This window comes from Erinaceus europaeus, chromosome 17, assembly GCF_950295315.1.
Source record: "Erinaceus europaeus chromosome 17, mEriEur2.1, whole genome shotgun sequence".
NCBI lineage: Eukaryota > Metazoa > Chordata > Mammalia > Eulipotyphla > Erinaceidae > Erinaceus > Erinaceus europaeus.
In genome coordinates, this window is record NC_080178.1 from 25,839,779 (window position 1) to 25,860,703 (window position 20,925).

The 20,925-nt window shown below is 44.0% G+C and overlaps 2 protein-coding genes across 8 annotated transcripts in view; both read right to left on the reverse strand.

Moving 5' to 3' along the window:
- The window catches only part of LDLRAD3 (low density lipoprotein receptor class A domain containing 3), an 852,030-nt gene that overhangs the window by 483,034 nt on the left and 348,071 nt on the right, over positions 1-20,925 (reverse strand). The window lies entirely within an intron of this gene.
- The window catches only part of SLC1A2 (solute carrier family 1 member 2), a 157,017-nt gene that overhangs the window by 116,530 nt on the left and 19,562 nt on the right, over positions 1-20,925 (reverse strand). The window contains exon 1 of one of the 5 annotated variants that reach the window (XM_016187561.2): positions 20,350-20,373. The exons of the other annotated variants lie outside the window; for them this stretch is intronic. The gene's annotated coding sequence lies outside the window, so the exon portion shown is untranslated. Of the gene's footprint in view, positions 1-20,349; positions 20,374-20,925 lie in introns of those variants that run through there. 5 annotated transcript variants of the gene reach the window in all.

Here is a 20,925-nt window from a genome sequence, read left to right on the forward strand (position 1 = left end):
AAAGCCAATTCTATTTTCCTACTTGAACCCCACAAAAGTGAAACGTCCACAGCCATCCACGTAAATGATTAGACACAATATGAAAAATATATGCATGAAGATGTTTATGACAGATTGGTTTATGAGAGAAGTGTTGACAAATAAACTAAATGGGGGGCCGGGCAGTAGCACGGGTTGGGCACACCTGGTGTGAAGTGCAAGGACCAGCCTAAGGATCTCAGTTAGAGCCACTCCCCACCTGCAAAGGGTCATTTCACAAGTGGTAAAGCAGGTCTGCAGGTGTCTATCTTTCTCTCCCCCTCTCTGTCTTCCCCTCCTCTCTCGATTTCCCTCTGTCCTGTCCAACAACAACAACAGCAATGACAACAATAATAATGACAAGAACAAGGACAACAAAATGGGGGAAATGACCTCCAGGAGCAGTGGATTCATAGTGCAGGAATTGAGTTCCAGCAATAACCCTGGAAGCAAAAGAGAGAGAGAGACAGAGACAGGGAGAGAGAGAGAGAGAGAGGATAATAATAGCACTTAGCTCACAGCACTACTCTAAAGGTCATGCATGTAGCATCTAACACAATATATGCACAAAGCAAGTTTTATGTAAGTTGAAAACACGGTGACTTATTTATTCCTATACTTCTAGCATGTGCTACAGGATTTGATGGCCTGAGGGTGTTGGGGTCAATGTCTATAGAAAGGCATTTCAGAGGGCAATGTGAAGGCTCTGAGCTGTGGTCACTATGACATCACATCACTCATGACATATATTACATGACATCCCCCTCCAGACCCTGTCCAAAGGCTTCTTAAGTGCTGAAGACACAACTGCCCCCTTGAGATGTTTGGGGCACTGATAGTTAACAGGACAAAGGGGACAGTTGAGAATATGAAACACAAGTCTAGCAATAGCCTGCTATCTCCCTCCAACTGTCCTAGTCCTAGTCAGGACAGTTCGGGTTGCCTAAAAGAGACACAAGATCACTCCAGCGCAAACAAAGGGGGGGGGGTAAAATAAATAAATAAATAAATAAATACAAAAACAAAGAGGACAGGTGGTGACATACCTGGTTGAGCTCACACGTTACAATGCATAAGGACCCTGGTTCAAATCCCTTGGGGGAGGGAAATTTCCCCCAGAGGAAAATCGAGAGAGGAGGGGAAGACAGAGAGGTACAGAGAAAGAGAGACACCTGTAAAACCTACAGGGGTGAAGCCTTGTGATTAGTGAAGCAGGGCTGCAGGTGTCTCTCTGTCTCTCTCCCTCTCTATCTCCCCCTTCCCTCGATTTCTGGCTGTTTCTATCCAATAAATACAAATAATAAAAAGTAATAATAAAAGTAAAAGCCAAAGAGGGAAGTATGATTTTGTTAGATTTAGATGCCTCCTGCATAAAAAAACAAAAAAAAAAAACAAGAAGAAACAAAAAGAGTGACAGACACTCTCTTGCCCTATGCAATCTGGATGAGAGATTAGATGATTAATCATCAAAGCTAGGAATGATTTTTTAAGCAATGCTATAATATTATAAACATTTAAGGTTTGAAGAAAAAATGTAAAGGCCTTTGATTTGCCAGCCTCTAATGCCTTCAGATCCTGTGGAGATTATGGCAGATGGTATTCTCATTCATCCACAAGGCTTGCTTCCGGTTTGCCTGAGTGCTGACCTCATCCGTAAGAGTCTCGAGTTTGAGAAAAGCAATGTACAAAAAAGTGAATAGGGCCTTCCTCCTTCTTGCATAAGGAAGACTATCCCAGAGGCTTTCTGCATGCTTTTCTTTTTTGCCTGAGTGCTGACCTCATCCGTAAGAGTCTCGAGTTTGAGAAAAGCAATGTACAAAAAAGTGAATAGGGCCTTCCTCCTTCTTGCATAAGGAAGACTATCCAGAGGCTTTCTGCATATGGCATTATATGGCCATAATTCAAACTGACAAGTACATGCTGAATCCAAGAATCCTAAATGAGCCTTAGACAGCTTCAGCTTTAGGCCCATAGGATTAGAGAACATTGATTCATAGCTAATGCTTACTGGCCTGCGGAGTTACTATCTACTTGTCACTGTGACGAATGAATCCATCACTGTCTCAATTTCCGTATCAACAGAAGATTCATTGGCTTGGGAGGTAGGGGTAGGGGGCAAAATACCAATCACAGGAGTATATCTCGTTGTGCTTTTCAGACAAATACACGAAGAACTGAGGACCTGAACTCTAGAAAGAATTTTACAAAGCCAGCATCAATCTTATAATTTACAAAAGAAAAAAAAATCTAGAAAGGTCAAAGGGATGGGCCAGTGTCAGGAAGAACATGGTCACAATGCCTAATTTAGACAGTGTGGTGTTCCCTGCTCTATCAAAAGGAAGGTCAGTAGGTAACCATCTGCCTAATATGGCACCGGCCATAGAAGAGCACTTGGTAAAATTTCTCATTAGTATATATGTATTTTTCTATGTTTTTCAATGTAAAATTGCATCCTGACTTTTCTAAGAGCACAACAGTTTACTCAAGACTAAATTAAAGCAAGAAGTGGATAAAGTGTTTGACTTTACAAAGGTCCTGAGTTCAATCCCTGGTGGTACATGTATAGGAGTGATGTCTAGTTCTCTTTCCTCCCATCTCTCTCATAAGTAAATAAATAAATACTTTAAATTAAATAAGCAGGACAATTAAAACTTTATCCCATGCTGGATAACTGACATCATATAAGAAGGTGAAATAAAAGATCCCAAAATAAGAGCTCTGTCTTTATCACTTTCTAAGCTGTACAAAACAAACAAACAAACAAACAAACAGAAAAAACCCTAGGGGGTCGGGCAGAAGCACAGTGGGTTAAGCGCACATGGCCCAAAGCACAAGGACCAGCAGAAGGATCCCGGTTCGAGCCCCCAGCACACCACCTGTAGGGGAGTCGCTTCCCAGGCAGTGAAGCGACAGGCCTGCAGGTGTCTATCTTTCTCTCCCCTTCCTCTCTCCACTTCTCTCTGTCCTATCTAACAACAACATCAATAACAACAACAATAATAACTACAACAATAAAACAACAAGGACAATGAAAATGGAATAAATATTTAAAAAGAAAGAAAAGGAATATGCCTTTTAAAAATATTTTATTTATTCTTTGTTGCCTTTGTTGTTTTATTGTTGTAGTTATTATAGATGTCATTGTTGTTGGATAGGACAGAGAGAAATGAAGAGAGGAGAGGAAGACAGAGAGGAGAGAAAGATAGACACCTGCAGGCCTGCTTCAAGGCTTGTGAAGCGACAGCCCCGCAGGTGGGGAGCTTGGGGCTGAACCAGGGTCCTTACGCTGGTCCTTGCGCTTTGTGCCACTTGCGCTTAATCCACTGCGCTTCACATATAACTTCCAGTATATGCCTTTTAAACTGTGCTTGCTGACTAGAACTTTCTGGTGTTAACACCCTCAGACAAATGATCAATGAAATTCAAGGACATCAAAAGTAAATAAACTTCCCTTTACACTGTCTGAACTGGAAGATGCTTTGAAAAGGGTTAAACTGGGAACAGCTGCTGGCTATGATAACATCACCCCAAAACTCATTCTTAACCTGGGCCCCGCGGCAAAGAAGTGGCTCGCTTCATTCCTGTCCCACATCTTGGAATCTGAGTCTATGCCCAAAGTTTGGCGTCGTGCGAAGTTTATAGCAGTTTTGAAACCAAAGAAAGACCCAACACTGGCCGCCAGCTATAGACCAATTTCTCTCCTCTCCGTGTGTTACAAACTCCTCGAGAGGCTGCTTCTGTCACGAATTTCTCCTCTTACAGAGAAATTCCTATCACCCGCCCAGGCTGGTTTCCACCCAGGAAGATCTACCTGCGAACAAGCCCTGGCCCTCTCAACTTACATTGAAAATGGATTCCAGAAGAATTTAAAGACGGGTGCTGTCTTTGTTGATCTCACAGCAGCCTATGACACGGTCTGGCACCGTGGTCTCCTGGTCAAGATCTCAAGATGCCTGCCTCCATGGGTGGCCAACACTATATCGTTTCTTCTCCAAAACAGAAGATTCCGGGTACATCTGGGTGACAAGTCTAGCAGATGGAGACTTGTCTCAAGTGGCCTCCCCCAGGGCTCTCTTCTGGCTCCTACGCTATTTAATATTTACATCAATGACCTCCCAGAAACTTCTTCAAGGAAGTTCATCTACGCCGATGACATCTGCTGTGCAACTCAGGCATCAAAGTTCGACATCCTCGAGGAAACACTCACGAAAGACATGTCTCTGATATCTGATTACTGTAAAAAATGGCGGCTAATTCCTAGCACTGCAAAAACGGTATCATCTGTTTTCCATCTACACCATGCCTCGGCCTCGCGTGAGCTTAATGTGCAGCTTGGCGATACGAGAATCCAGCATGAAGCCCAGCCAGTCTATCTTGGCGTTACTCTCGATCGCACTCTGTCATTTCACGAACATCTCATAAAAACTGCAGCAAAGGTGGGCACGAGGAATAACATCATTGCAAGACTGGCCAGTTCCTCATGGGGCGCGAGCGCTTCCACACTACGATCATCATCTCTGGCATTATGCTATTCCACTGTAGAATACTGTGCCCCAGTATGGTTCCGTAGCCCCCATGTCCACCTGGTCGATTCCAAATTATATTCCTCCATGAGGATAATTTCTGGAACCATCCGTTCCACCCCGGTTCCATGGCTGCCAGTTCTTAGCAACATCGCCCCGCCAGATATTCGTCGGGATGCGGCATCATCCAAGTTCATTTCCCACGTCTATGCTTGACTGGACCTGCGAATATACGCAGATATCTTCGCCCACCCTGTTCAACGCTTGACGTCTCGTCACCCAATCTGGTCCCCTACGCCTACACTGAACTTCTCTGTTCCAGACTCTTGGAAACAGAGTTGGCAGTCAGCTGAGGTAAAAGAACAAACACCTCATCACAGACCCCTGCAAGCGTCAACCCGGCTTTGACCTAGCACGTTATGACTGGGCCCTCCTCAATCGCTATCGAACAGGCCATGGCCAGTGCGCCGCTATGTTCCATCGCTGGGGAGCCAGAGACGACCCGAACTGCCCCTGCGGCTACAGACAGACTATGACCCACATAGTCAACGAATGCCACCTCTCCAGATTCAAAGGAGGTCTCAAAACTTTACATCAGGCTCAACCTGATGCTGTTGACTGGCTACGGAAGAAGGGCAAACGCTAAAAGAAGAAGAAGTGTAGCACTAAAAACATGACTGCGAGGCAGGGTGGTGGCGCACCCAGTGGAACACGCACATTATTGTGCACAAGGACCGGAGTTTGAGCCCAGGCTCTCCACATATAGGGGAAGAAGAAGCTTCATGAGTGGTGAAGCAGTTCTGTAGATGTCTATCTTTCTCTTTCCCTCTGTAACTCCCCCTCCTCTCTCAATTTCTCTCTGTCCTATCTAATAAAATAGAAAGAAATATGAAAAAATGGCAGCAGTGGATTTGTCCTGCAGGCATCAACTACCAGAGATAACCTTGGTTAACAAATAATAAGAATAGTAACAGTAACAGTAACAATAATAATAATAATAGATATCATTATGTTATTACTTAGCAGTTTCAAGTAGAGAAAGAGAGCAAGGGAGACAGAGAGAGTGTCTGAGTGTGTCTTGTAACTGGGACATGTATCTCACTACTCCAGGCCACTTTTTCCTTCAGATAGATAGAGAGAGAGAGAGAGAGACAGACAGACAGACAGACAGACACCATAGCACAAAAGCTTCTTCCATTGCCATAGTCTGTTCAAGTGATGCTGGGATTAGTACCTAGGCTGTGTGCAAGGCAAGACACACCCTACTTATTGAGCTATCTTTCCAGCTTCCCTCCCTGCAGGTGGGGACTGGGGGCTGGAACCCCGTCCTTGAGCACTGTCATGTGTGCGCTCAACCACGTGCTCCACCACCTGGTCCCTAAATATATACTTTTAAAATATATATATTTCATTTATTTTATTTTAATGAGAGAGACATACAGAGAAAGAGACATCTGAACACTGGTCAACTCTGGCTTATGATAGTGCGGGCGACTGATCTTTGGCCTTACCCGGAGCACCAGGGGTGAGTCTTTTGCGTAACCATTATGCTGGCTCTCCAGCCCTAAAATATGCTTTTTAAAACAGTCTCATTTTCCAGTGATCACCCTATTCTCCGGTGAAATTTAGACATGAACATACTTTTGGGTTACCAACTACTGAAAATGGTGCCTTAATTTGAGGGAAGGATTGTCTGAGCAGGAATGAGTTAAATCTTTCTGGAAATAAAAGAATGTGCCAGTTGAAGCATCCTGCTTCTGGAAAAGTAACTGAAAAAGAGACTCAGGACTTTTACTCAAGTCTGAAATGTCAGGAAAATGGGGTGTTTGGCTGCTGAAGAGGACCCCATGCAAAAAGTTGGCTCCATTAGGGTTTTCTGCATGGAAAGCCTCCCCCTTCCCCAGCCCTGTGACCGGCTTGGCTATGAGAACCCTATTATCTTCCCTGGAGAACAATGGGTGTGTTTACTGACTGAGGAGATCCTGGACAAAGCTCATTAATAATTCACTTCTGGGTCATTTGACAGCAGAATGTTTGGCTGTCATGGCAACAACTGAAAGGCCTTATTTTGTTAAGAAAAAAAAATGTGTCCAAAAAATGTGGTCATTTTTTTTTTTCATGAATGTTGAATTCCTGACAGAAACTGTCTACATGTGAGGACAGTATGTGAATGAATGGATGATGGAAAGATAGCTAGCTCTACATTGCAGTCTGCAAAGCATTAAGCACCAAGGCATTATACAAGGGAAGTAAATGTATTTTCTCAGCTTCACACTGCACCCTTCTGGAAGGAGCAGGAAGTGAAGAAAATATATAAATATATGCTAGCTCTATTGCTATGAAAATGCACTTTGGTCATATTTTCATACAAAAAACATCTTAACACACTATTTTTTTTTCTCTTAAGGTACATTTCTCACAGTTACTTTTTATCACGATGTCAGCATAATACGGTCCATTTTACAGAAGAGGAAGCAGAGAGCAAAGGCCAACTTCAGGATCAGAAATAGTGCCAGCAGGATTTGCACTCAAGACAGCCTTAATCCAAATCTGGGTTTGGGTTGCTCCTGCATCAGTCCTGTGGGAAAGAAACTAAACTGGATCCAAACAGCGAGCTAGGTTTATCCAAAATATATTTCAGGAAAATAGGCCTCATGTAACTTTCACTGAAAAAAAATATTTAAGGGACCAGGTAGTGGCACAGCAGTGAAGCAGGTCTACAGGTGTCTCTCTTTCTCTCAATTTCTCTCTGTCCTATCAAATAAAAAAATAGGAAAAAAAAAAAAAAAACGGAGCCGGGCGGTTAAGGGCACATGGCGCAAAGCTCAAGGACCGGCATAAGGATCCTGGTTCGAGCCCCCGGATCCCCACCTGCAGGGGGTTCACTTTACAAGCAGTGAAGCAGGTCTGCAGGTGTCTATCTTTCTCTCCCCCTCTCTGTCTTCCCCTCCTCTTCCCATTCCTCTCTGTCCTATCCAACAACAAAGACAACAATAATAACTACAACAATAAAACACAATAAGGGCAACAAAAAGGGAATAAATAAATAAATACTTTTTAAAAATAGGGGGGAAAAAGGCTAGCAGGAACAGTGGACTCATCATGCATGCACCAAGCCCCAGCAATAACCCTGGTGAAAAAAAAAATTGAAAAGATCCAGTGGTATCTGTTTTGCTATTTACATGACGCAGCTTCATGCCCAACCACTGCTGTACAGGGGGAAAGCTTCTGTGCTGTGTCCTCTCTCTCTCTCTCTCTCTCTCTCTCTCTCTCTCTCTCTGAAAAAGTTGGCCTAGAGTGGTGAAGGCTCAGTAATGACAAAGTGTCATTTAAAGTGTCTTTCATGTGGTCAGGTGCTTGAACACTTCGTAGAGTGCACATGTTATCATGTTTGAAGACCCAGGTTCAGGACCCTGGTCTCCACCATTGAGGGGTTAGCTTCATAAGAGGTGAACTAATGCTACTAGTGTCTCTCTTTCTCTCCCTCTCTCTCCCTCTTTAAGGAAAAGAAAGATGAGTTGGGTGGTAGCGCAGCAGGTTAAGCACGGGTGGTGGGAAGCACAAGGATGGGTGTAAGGATCCTGGTTCGAGCCCCTGGCTCCCCACCTGCAGGGGAGTCGCTTCACAGGTGGTGAAGCAGGTCTGCAGGTGTCTATCTTTCTCTACCCCTCTCTATTTCTCTCTGTCCTATCCAACAAAGACGACATCAATAACAACAACAATAATAACTATAACAACAATAAAACAACAAGGGGAAACAAGAGGGGAAAAATCTAAAAAAGAAAAATAAAAAGGCAGCAAGGCCTTCAGGAGCTGTAGTGTCATTATAAAGGCACCAAGCCTCAGAAATAGCCTTGGTGGTGCACACACACACAAAGTGTCTTTTATCATATAATTAGAGAGAGAGGAACAAAGTAAATTTTATCACCTCTCCATGTTTATCGTATGGAATTACAAAGTAGGTCTCTTTCTACCTCTCTCCTTCTCTATCTTCCCCTTCCCTCTCCATTCTTCTTTTCATCCAATAAAAAGTAAATAAAATGGGGCTAGGCAATGGTGCACCTGGTTAAGCACAGACATTCTGGTGTGCAAGGACCCAGGTTCAAGCCCCTGGTCCCCACCTGCAGGGGTAAAGCTTCACAAATGGAGAAGCAAGGCTGCAGGTGTCTCTCTCTTCCCCATCTTCTCAATTTCTCTCTATCTCTATCCAATAATAAATTAATAAAAATTAAAAGTAAATAAAACGAAATCTTTCAAAAAAAACTTTTAAAAAGAAAAACATTTTCTCCTCTGGAAAGTGAGTTTTTGGGTACAAAATCTAAACCTACTTAACTTTTCTTCCCAGAATACAGCACCACTCTTAGAGCGCAGAAAACAAATGAACAACAACAACAAAACCACTTGTTGAAGGATCAAAGAGTCAAGAGAACAAAAAGTTGTAAAGTCACATCTCTTCAACTTGAAGTTTCCAAGCAAAAATGACTAGTGACACAGAGGTTCCTGGCTGAGTGACATGGGTAAGCCCCAGGAGGTGAGGAAGGAGGTTCTCCAGCTGGGTCAAGGAATTCCTCAAAGTCTCAACCCAAAACCATCAATGAGGTCTTGAGGTTACTCTGAGGTATCTTGCCTCTCCTACATTCCATTTGCTATCTGTAAAATGAGAATCTGCTGGAACCCAGTATAGAGGCAGCATAGGTCAAAGTTGTAGTTTTAAATTGTGTTTTTGAAATGGGCAGTACAGCATTAGCTAACTGGTTGGGCTGGTTTAGCCACTCATTTGGCCAGCAAAGAGCTTTGGCACAACTGCAGGGCTTGAGTGAAAAGAATCACCTCAGTTAGCCCGACTTTTTAATAGAAGATGAGACAGAAACAGAGAGAGAGAGAGAGGAGAGACAGAGAGAAAGAGAAGAGATGAGATAGATACCTTCACTGTGAGGCTTCTCTCCTACAGACGGGGACAGGAGACTTGAGCCAGAGTTTGATTTAAAAAAGAAAAATTGACTTCATGACGTAAAGCAGTGAATCTCAAGCACATCTGACAACAACCCACAGGGAGAATATATCTGGGCCCAGTAGCACAAGTCCACAAGTATGTACACATGTAGTCCCTGAAACTGCAAGAAGCAGTCCTATGCTTTCTACATGCAACGAACTCTGCAGAATAGAATGATTTCTTTTTTTCTAGTTACATTTTTTTAGTATTTACTAATTTTTTAATTTGATAAGACAGAGAAAACTAGAGGGAAGGGGAGAGAGGGAGAGAGAAAGAGAGAGAGAGAAGGACTTGGAGTACTGCTCCACCACTCATGAAGCTTCCCCCTTGCAGGCTGAGGCTGGGGGCTTGAACCTGGGTCCTTGTTCATGTTCCGGTGAGTCACTGCCAGCCCCCAATAGAATGGTTTCTATTCTCTTCTCTTCCATGTTTTGACATTTTCAATAAAATGAAATAAAAAACAATACCTAGTAAAATTCATTTACCAGGAGTGGGGCAGTAGCACAGCAGGTTAAGTGCAGGCGGAGCAAAGCGCAAGGACCCGCGGAAGGATCCTGGTTGGAGCCCCCGGCTCCCCACCTGCAGGGGAGTCACTTCACAGGCGGCAAAGCAGGCCTGCAGGTGTCTATCTTTCTCTCCCCCTCTCTGTTTTCCCTTCCTCTCTCCATCTCTCTGTCCTATCCCACAACGACATCAATAACAACACCAATAACTACAACAACAATAAAAAAACAAGGGCAACAAAATGGAAAATAAATAAATATAATAAAATTAAATTAAAAAATAATAATAAACAAAATTCATTTACCTGCTGACCCACTAAATAGCTGTGACCTGTAATTTGAGAAGCGATATCCAAAACTATGCTCTCAAATACAGTTATTCAAAACTCTAAAAAGGGACCAGCACACACACATACACACACACAAAACAAACAAAAAAGATGCCCCATCAGTTTAAGTACACATTAGATGTTGTAAGTTTATTCCAACAATTTTAGCATTACAGGTCATTAATGATTTTTTCATACTGACTCCACAGTGAAGCAGCAGCCAAGTTAAGTACAGGTCTCTCCCACTTGCAGTGGATATATATATATATATATATATTCCCTTTTGTTGTTGCCCTTGTTGTTTCATTGTTGTTGTAGTTATTATTGTTGTTGTTAATGATGTCGTCATTGTTGGACAGGACAGAGAGAAATGGAGAGAGGAGGGGAAGACAGAGAGGAGGAGAAAAAGATAGGCACCTGCAGACCGGTTTCACCACCTGTGAAGCGACTTCCCTGCAGGTGGGGAGCCAGGGGCTCGAACCGGGATCCTTATACCCTGCTGCTCTACTGCCAGACTTCCTGCAGTGGACTTTCATCTGGATTAACCCACCAGAAGCTGAAAACACAGTCTGGTATCAGTAGCTCCCTTTCACAACCCTGCATCTCAAAGAACATCAGCCAGTACCTGCTATTGTGAACAAAGCTCATTTCCACACCACTCCATCCCTGAAAACATCTAAGTCAAGTCATTCTAAGTTGGGGATTGTGTGTAGTTGTCACAGAGGCTGTGTGGTCCGCAAGGCCTAACCTATTTGCTATTTGGTTCTTTGCAGAAAATTGATTGATTCCTAGCAGAGAATGGAGTATAGAATGACTCAGCATGCTAAGTCACATACATGTTATATGGCTTAATACTGATAAAGAAGAATTTCATTACCACATTTTACAACTGGTGTTGTGGGATCAAGTAACTGGCAGTTGGTAGGAAATAACTGGCAGCAAGTGACGACACTGTGATTTGAACCCTTTGACCCCTTCTCAATCTAACATCAAAGTCTGTGCTAGCTTTCTATTTCATGTGCACCTGGGGCCTTCATAAAATAAATAAATCACAACATCCCTCCCTGTCTAGATATAAGACTAAATTCCACTTTTATAACTAGGAGAACCAACTGACCCATTTGACTGCCCACTAGACCAGAAGGAACAGGGGACCCTTATGCTGGTCCTTGTGTTTTGCACCACATGTGCTTAACCCACTGCGCTACCACCAGACCCCCTGCTTTTGCACTTTCAACTCTAACCCTAACACCTGAGAGCTTCAAACCCTGGATAAGTGTGGGAAAGACAGAGAAACTTTACTGGAGCTATTGTGTGGGAAAGCAAGCAACAAAATAGTATGTGGAGTATATATCCTATTTTGGCAAATAAATAAAAACCACGTCCAACTGCCCATGTGTGCAACTAACACATACACTCCGTGTGTGTGTGTTGAACATTATTTATTTTATTTTTTTAAAGATTTATTTTATCTATTACAAATGATAAAATAAATCAGAGAGAATAAGCTTCACATGCCACAGATTTTACTTATTTATTAATGAGAAAAAAAGGAGGAGAGAGGGACCAGGTGGTGGTACACCTGGTTGAGCACACATTTTACAGTGTGAAAGAACCCTGGTTCCAGCCTGCAGTCCCCACCTACATGGGGAAAGCTTTGTGAGTGGTCAAGCAGTGTTGCAGGTATCTCTCTGTCTCTCTGTCACCGCCCCCCCTCTCCATTTCTGGCTGTCTCTATCCAATAAATAATTAAAAATAATTTTTAAAAAGAGAGAAAAAAGTCTCTGATTTTGGGGGTCAGACGGTGGCTCACCTGGTTGAGCACACATTAAAATGTGCAATTATCCAGGTTCGAGCCCCTGGTCCCCACCTGCAGGGGGATAGCTTTTTCAAATGATGAAGCAGTATTGGAGGTATCTGTCTGTCTCTCCCTCTCTATATATCTAGATATATATCTAGATAGATATATAGAGAGGGAGAGACAGACAGATACCTCCAATAGATATATAGAGAGATATCACACCTTCTCTCGATTTCTGGCTGTCTCTATTCAATAAATAAATTTAAAAATTTTTTAAAGATTCAAAAGAAAAGAAGAGAGGAGAGAGAAAGAACCAGACATCACTCTGGTACTGTGCAGCCAGGGACTGAACTCAGGACCTCATGCTTGAGAACCAATTGCTTTATCCATTGTGCCACCTCCCAGACCACTGAACATTAATTTTAAGGAACATGCGGAATTCCTTTTGCTTCTATGCACTTTCAAATTTGTATTATAATGAAAATACATTCTTTGAAAATAACTTGTTTCCTGGTTGAAGAAAGAAGTCAGGCAGATTTGCTCTTTTTAAAAATAATTTTTTAAGGGTATTGATGGCATTTCACAGATGTCTGCCGGCTTGTGCAAAGGAAAGTCCAAACTCAGCCCGGAAATCCTGAAAGGCTTCCAGCAGGCTCGAGGAAAAGTGGGGCTGCAGCGCCCCCTACGTCCAGGGCAGTAGATGTCACAGCATGAGCGGAGGAAGGTTGCAAGGTTCTGCAGGACCCTTCCATACAGATTGTTAGAAACTCTGAGAGCCAAACATTACTTATGCCAATAGTTTGCTAGTCTATTTCTTCTGCTGCAGGGTCAGGCATGGAGAGAGGTAGAGCTCTGGAGGTCCAAGGCTCCAATCCCCTGGTATAAGGGCCTGGACAGCCACCTGGAGTGTGTGTGTTGCGGTGGGGGGGAGGGCGTCAATCCTTCACTCTGTCCAGGTTTTGCAGGTCAGATTTTCCATTCTGGAAGACTCAGCTCAGCAGCAGTAAAATGCACGTGTGTGTTTGGAGGAAGCAGTTGCATAAATGGAGCATTAATGCAGCTTGTAGGTTGCCTACATCTGGAAGGCTCTGTCTTTGGCATTCTAGCATGGTAATATACTTTACAGCAGCCACCTCTGTGGACCTCCAATTTGTTCTAGCACTGGCTACATTTAGTGCACCTGGATGACAGCCCTGCAAGGGAGATGCTGTGATCTCAACTCCCTGTAGGTGTGCAGGAGGAAGCTCTGGTCCTAGATTAGGATATACGCAGCTGCGGTTTAGTACCAGGCACCCTGACTAAAGCTTTGGCCAGAGGGTGAGGCCATCAGGTAGCAGAAGACACGCTGCACTGCCTCCTGAGGTGCTCAGCTCCATGGAGCCAGATGTCCGGAGCCTTGTCACACCGGCAGAGGTCATGCTGCTCCTCCACCTCCCTCTTCTTTTCCTTCCCTTTCTTCTCTTCCTCCTCCTCTTCCTCTTCTCCTTTTCTTCCTTCTTCTCTTCCTCTTTCTCCTCTTCCCCTTTCTTCTTTTCCAGATTTTCCTCATTTATCTTCTCCTCCTTCTGCCCGCCCACCTTCACTCTCCTTCCTCCTCCTGTTGTTACTGCGTTACTGTTGGGGGGGGCGGGGGGGGCTTCACTGCTCCAGGCTGACTTTTTTCCCAATAGAAAGAGAGAGGGAAACATACCACAGGACCAAAGCTTCCCCCAGTGCTGTGAAAGCCAGGCTGAAATCTGGGTTACACACAGAGCAAAGCACACACCCTCCCAGGTGAGCTATCCCATGAGCCCTGAGGCCATTTCTTAACACCTCACATAGAATTAGTCACTCCACAGGCATGGGTAATCAGTGAAAGACACCACCACTGCTGGAAGTCTGCTTAAGACTCACCTATTTCAAAAGTCACCACATCGAAGTCAGAGGCCAGACAGCCCCCAGCTGTCCTCCTCACTTCACAGCTAATACATGACCCTTCCCTGGTCACGTCTATATCAGATGATTGCCGGTAACCCTCAGCACCTGAATCCCAAGCGCCAGTTCTTCCTGCTGCCTGAGCGACAATGACAACACTGCTGTCCAAACTGGTGCTCCCACCTAACCCTTTAATCACACTAGGATTTGGTGACCAAAGTGAGGCTTTCAGAGAAAACTTGAAGTACATTTTACAAATTGGGAGGTGTGGGGGGAGCCACAACCACTTGTTCTCTGAGTTGGAACATTCCCTCCCATATGAAGGAAGAGGAGGAGGAGAAGGAGGAGGAGGAGGAGGAGGAAGAGGAGGAGGAGGAGGAGAAGAAGGAGAAGAAGAAGGAGAATAAGGAGAAGAAGAATAAGAAGAAGAAGGAGAAGAAGGAGAAGAAGAATAAGGAGAAGAAGGAGAAGAAGAAAAAGACTCATTTAAAATGTGAATAAAACCTCCATCTTAAAATGAATTGCTAAGAGTAAAATGGCACTATAAAGAGTCATTACCTAAGTTGTTGTAGTCTTAAAAAATGGGAGTGAATAGGCTCGCTTTTCCCCTGGCCTGCATGTTTTTATGTCTTTCACATGAGTCCCCTTCCTCCTGGTGGCTTTCTACTCATGTGGATGGCCTAGAAGAGGTTCCTCAGTGCACAGAATCTTTTGTACCCATGGCTGGACATTCTCTGGGCGCTACTGTTCCAGGAGTCCCTCTTACATCAGCAATCGGCTAGCAAGCTCCCTTTCTGACACCAATTCTAGCCAAGCCCTTGGGCAAAGCCTAACCTTAACCCCAGGATCCTAACCTTTTTAAGGTCAATGTCCTTGTCTCTCATAATGACCTGGGAGGGGGGTGCTTCCCCATCTCCCTGTCCAGGCCCTCCAGGTATACACAGATTAGTGATCTGGTTTGCTCACAATGTTATATTAAGACCTGAGATCCATAGTCTGTCTCCCTTCAACCCACAAGCTCAATCCAGTGTGGGGATTCAGTGATATCTTACTTGGGTCCCCATAGCCTCCCACCTGCTGTCTATGCACCAGGATAAACTTGGCCTCCTTTGAATCTCTATGGCCTTCATGCCCTTGACTTTCTGGAGCAAAATAGCACTTCTCAAATACACAAAAGTATAAATAATGAGTCCAAGGCCACTGATGACAGATAAAAGTTCCTTAACTTTAGCCACCAAGGAGCATGAACATTAGAAAATGGATAATTGGGGAGTCAGGTGGTAGTGCAGCAGGTTAAGCGCACATGGCACAAAGCACAAGGACCAGCGTAAGGATCCTGGTTCGAGCCCACAGCTCCCCACCTACAGGCAAGTCACTTCACAAGCAGTGAAGCAGGTCAGCATCTTTCTCTCCTCCTCTCTGTTTTCCCCTCCTCTCTCCATTTCTCTCTGTTCTAGCCGACAACAATGACATCAATAACAACAATAATAACTATAACAATAAAACAACAAGGGCAACAAAAGGGAATAAATATGTAAGTTAATTATTTTTTAAAAAGAAAAATAAGTTTTTGATAAGTGACTCAGCAGAAAATTCCAGAAAGGGCTGGGTTGAACAAATTCTTCTTTCCCAGAAGAGTTCACTCTAGCAACCCCATCCATCCCTTCACTTTTTCTTTGTCCCCTGACCACCAAGAATGGGGTGGAATCTATAAATTCTGGTCTAGTTAGTGGCAGGGGTCAGGGCCAGTTGGCTGTGGTGCTTGAAGAGAAATAGTACAGGCCAATTAGGCCAATGGCATGATATGGAAGTAGAAAGATAAAGAAAGGGTTTCGCATAAAGCCAAACGTGCTTTCTGGGACCAGAGAGGTGCCAAGCAGTAGTGCATCAGACTTGCAAGCATGAGGCCCCTGGGGCAGCAGGTTCAAACCTTGTACCACCTTATGCCAAAGCTGAGCTGTGCTCTGCCTCAGGTAAAGGAACTCAGTTTCTCCTTTCTCTCAGTCTCCGGTATTCAGAATTAACTGTGGTCTGGATCTCTGGTCCATGAGTAGTGGCAGAGGCAAACGCTAGAAGAAGAAGAAGTAGTGGCAGAGACTAACACCCAAATTTATCCATCCACTCTGAATGCGTACTTCAAGATAATGAGGGGGCTGAGCTAAATGTCCTGGAACATTCTGAGTCCATGGCAACAAGGAGAAACACCATATTATCCTGAACATGATATAAAAGCCTATTCAGCATTCATTTCCAACTTTCACAAACACTAGCACCTCTCATTTCTGAAGGGGAGAGAACAAAAGTATGGTCTGAGTTTGGCCGAGGAAATTCAGCCCAGACTTGAAATGCCTCTCACAGCAGCTCCAAAGTTTGTTAAGTCAAGACTGTTCAAAATGAGTTTATGGGAGCCACAGTTTACTGGGTAATAAACAGCAATGCCACTGCCTATACGTGTCAGAGAGGTGATGTGAGTTACCTAATCTCAGGAGCTAAATAAAGGCAAGTCTTACCCTAAGTAGCAAAAGGCTTAGCCTTCTCCTTAGCCCTGTGGGGGCAGTGAAACATGTGAACGGTGACGCCTTGCATTTTAGAGAGCAACCATTCTGGTGAGAAAGATGCCATCCTAGCCCTGCAGAGCTTGCCCACTGCTGGGCCACTGCCCAGTCCTAGGAGATACCTCTTTTGTGAATGTCATTAACATCAGTCTGCAAGCTACTTATAAAGTAAAAGTCTTCAGCTTGCAATCTGTCACCACCAATCTTACAACAGGGATCTTAAACTTTAGCAAATCCTGATTAGTCCCTTTCCTCCACCTCCTGCTCCTTGATTCACATTCTCCATCTTCCCTGTGTGTCCCCATCCATCCATCCAAAAAAAAAAAAAAAAAAAAAGCCAAAAGGTGCTGGAAGTTACTAGTTCAACCCCTAGCAATGCATGTATTAGAGAGGTACTCTGCCTCCTCTTTCCCTCTCCCTCTCCCTCTTCTGCTCTCTAGCTCTCTCTCTCTCTCTCTCATAGGTAACCCTGTTTCACATATGTAATAAATAAATGCCTAAATAATTAACTGTTCACATAAATAAGTCAAGAGCTAGCTTTTAAACTTAGTACTTACAGACATGTTCTAAAGCACAGGGACAACTAAAGCAAGAACGTTTCAGTCAGGAGCAGTTTTGTGGTGGGACTGAATCATTTTTATTATTATTACTTAAAAAAAGGAGACATTAGCAAAACCGTAGGATAGGAGGGGTACAACTCTACACAATTCCCACCACCAGAACTCTATATCCCATCCCCTCCCCTGATAGCTTTCCCATTCTCTAGCCCTCTGGGAGCATGGACCCAGGGTCGTTGTGGGTTGCAGAAGGTGGAAGGTCTGGCTTCTGTAATTTCTTCCCCGCTGAACATGGGCGTTGACTGGCTGAGGGACTGAATCTTTAACCTATTGGGCCTGGCATTATCTCCAGGTGGATAGTGTAGCTTGCTGCTAAACAGCAGGACACTCAGTTGCTTTGGAGGGGAGGATACATAGTCGGAAAGATACTATGAATTTCAAACCAGACACGCTGCGAGCAATAATGGTTCAAAGGTTAAGAGTACCTAGAGCAAAAAGAAAAAAAAAATACTCCACTCCTGTAATCAAAGAAAGCCAGAGCCAACCTCCCTGTCTTATCACCTGGGTCTCTATGAGAAAATAGCCTGGGCAAACAGACCTGTGGTATGTGCTGGGCTGTCAGCCACCTCATTTGCAAAGCCAGTAGGCTGATGGGTCACCCAACATAAGTCAGCAAGGCTGTAGCTCAGGAAAAAGAAAATCGGTCACCACGACATGGCACCCTCCTGTTCCAGGCACTATGCTGAACTTATGTATATACATGTTATCTTCAAGCTTTCCAACCCTCCATCAGGTAGATGGCAATGTTCCCATTTAACACATACATAAGCTGAGTCTCAGAAAGGCTGATTCATTTCCCTACAGTCCTATGGACAGTACTGTAGCAGGGGAATAGAAATTTTCATGTGGGTCTTTCTGAGCAGTAAATATATCCTGTAGAGGGGGCCCAGCAGTAGCACAGTGGGTTAAGCGCACATGGCACAAAGCACAAGGACTGGTGTAAGGATCTCAGTTGGAGCCCCTGGCTCCCCACCAGGGAAGCAGGAGGGTCAATTCACAACCACTGAAGCAGGTCTGCAGGTGTCTATCTTTCTATCCCCCTACCCCACCCCCGTCTTCCCCTTCTATCTTGATTTCTCTCTGTCCTATCCAACAACAGCAATGGCAACAATAACAACAAGACCAACAAAAATGGGAAAAATGGCCTCAGGAGCAGTGAATCCATCGTGCAAGTACCGAGCCCCAGGGATAGCCCTGGAGGCAAAAAAAATACACACACACACACACAAACACACACACACACACACACACACACACACACACGATTATCCTTTAGGGGCCAGGCAGTGGCACACTTGGTTAAGCACATACATTACAGTGCTCAAGGACCCAGGTTCAAGCCCCTAGTCCCCACCTGCAGGGGAAAATCTTCACGAGTGGTTAAGCAGGGCTGCAGGTGTCTCTCTGTCTCTCTGCCCCTCTGTCACCCCCTTCCCTCTCAATTTCTGGCTGTCTCTATCCAATAAATAAATAAAGAATAAATAAAAATGTAATTATATATATATATATCCTTTAACTCAGAGGCATTTGATGCAAAATATGACATTATTCAAATGATCTAGTGTGCTGGAAGAGGGTTGATATTGTCAGGGTCACCATCATCATTGCTGTCACTGTCACCACTAATTACACGTCCTGTAGGAGCATATATGTGGCTCCCTGCAGGACTGGCCACGGAGTCTGAAGGGCCCTCAGTAGATATGAACACAAGGCTCTGTAAACATTCTAGACGGTGACAGCAGGGCATTTGGCCAAGGGCAGGGCCCTTCTGAGCAGAGTGGATCCTTCAGAGAGGGTCCACCAAGCTGGCTCCACTTCCCAGAGTACCTACTTATACTCAGATAAACTCTAAGATCCTCTCCAAGAAGGAATCATAATTTTTTTAAATTTTTTATTATTTTCTTTTAATATTTATTTATTTATTCGCTCCCTTTTGTTGCCCTTGCTGTTTTATTGTTGTAGTTATTATTGTTGTTGTTGGATAGGACAGAGAGAAATGGAGAGAGGAGGGTAAGACAGAAAGGTCGAAAGAAAGATGCTTCACCACCTGTGAAGTGACTCCCCTGCAGGTGGGGAGCCAGGGGCTCAAACCTGGATCCTTATGCCGGTCAGTCGTTGCACTTAACGGGTTACACTACTGCCTGACTCCCAAGAATCAGAAATTCATGTGATCATGAATTCACTCCATGATTCAGCGCTTCCTTTCCTTTTTCTTTTCCTATTTTTATCATATTTTATTTAATTATTATAAACTAAAATTTTAATTAAATTTGCATCTTATTTATTATTTTCTATCTGATAGGACAGAGAGAAACTGAAGGCAGAAAGGGAGATAGTGAAAAAAGAGAGACACCTGCAGCAGGGCTTCACTGCTAGTGAAGCTTCTCCCCTACAGGTGGGGACTGGAGGCTTCAATGCAGATCCTGATGGATTTATCATCCAGCCAATACCCTGAGATTCTATGACAGGAGAAACTCAGAAGTCAAACGTAAATGTCTCTTGAGCGCACTTCTCTCTATCTCCTGGCTGGGGCTCAGCAGGTTCCTCTCAATGATAATGGGAAAGTCCTTCTTAGACAAACACCCAACCTCTCTAAACTGCCCCCATAGAAGGGCCCTGGTAACAGAAATACAGTGTTTTCATACTGTTTTAATATTTCTGCCTGCTTAAATTTAGCTTAGAACACTAGCTAGTATTCTGGAGGAGCAGGTTAGCCATTATGAATATATCTTTGTTTCCATTCCTGTTTCCTTTATCCTGGGAATGTTTAAACTCTTTATTCAATGTATTCTTCAAGTCCAAGAGTGTGTTTTTTACCCACTTTTTTTTTCAATTAGAAAGGACAGATAGAAATTGAAAGGGGAGGGGGAAACAGAGAGGGAGAGAGAGACACTTGCAGACTTGGTTCACCACTACAGAAGTGCCCCCAGCCCTGCAGGTAGGGAAATGAAGGCTTGCACCCAGATCCTTGTCATGGTAATGTGGGTACTTAACCAGGTGTGTCACTGCCTGTCCCTCTTTTTTACCCACTTTAAAAGCCTCCCTTCCTCCCCATACAAAAATTTCATACCCCATATAAATCCAGGCCAGACATACCTGAGTTCTGGAACCAGCAAATCCTGTCCAAAGGAGCCCTGTTGATGACTGTCAAGAAGAAGCCATCAACTCAGCCTCAGCCTTAGCCTCAGTCCTCCAAGCCCCAGCCCCCATCCCCTCCAGGTGGAGCCTTGACCTCCAGAGAGCTCTGGTTCACGGTTGACTAACAGAATGTAAACATGGAAAGTCTAGTAGGGTCTCCTTGCTTAAAAAAAAAAAAAAATCAAGGCATCAGCAAGAACTGGCCTGATCGGGAATGAGACAATTCACCTTCTGGCTTTTGTTTCCGAGCCAACCTGAGGTTCCACAGTGCCCTCTTCTGGACAAACCAGCTTGTTCTTTCAGAGGGCTGAACAAATATAAATATGCATGACTTGTGGGCTGAGATTTGGAGTTTACTTGTCTTGAGATCCACAGAGAGACTTCAAAGGAGAAAAGAAAGCAAATAAAGTGGGGAAAAAAATCCTATTCATGCTTGCTTCTCCCAGTCAAGAGGCTTCAATATCAGAAGAAACTAGAAATGTAGCTGTCTTTGATTCCATTTTTATCTCTAAATAAATAAAATTATATATATTC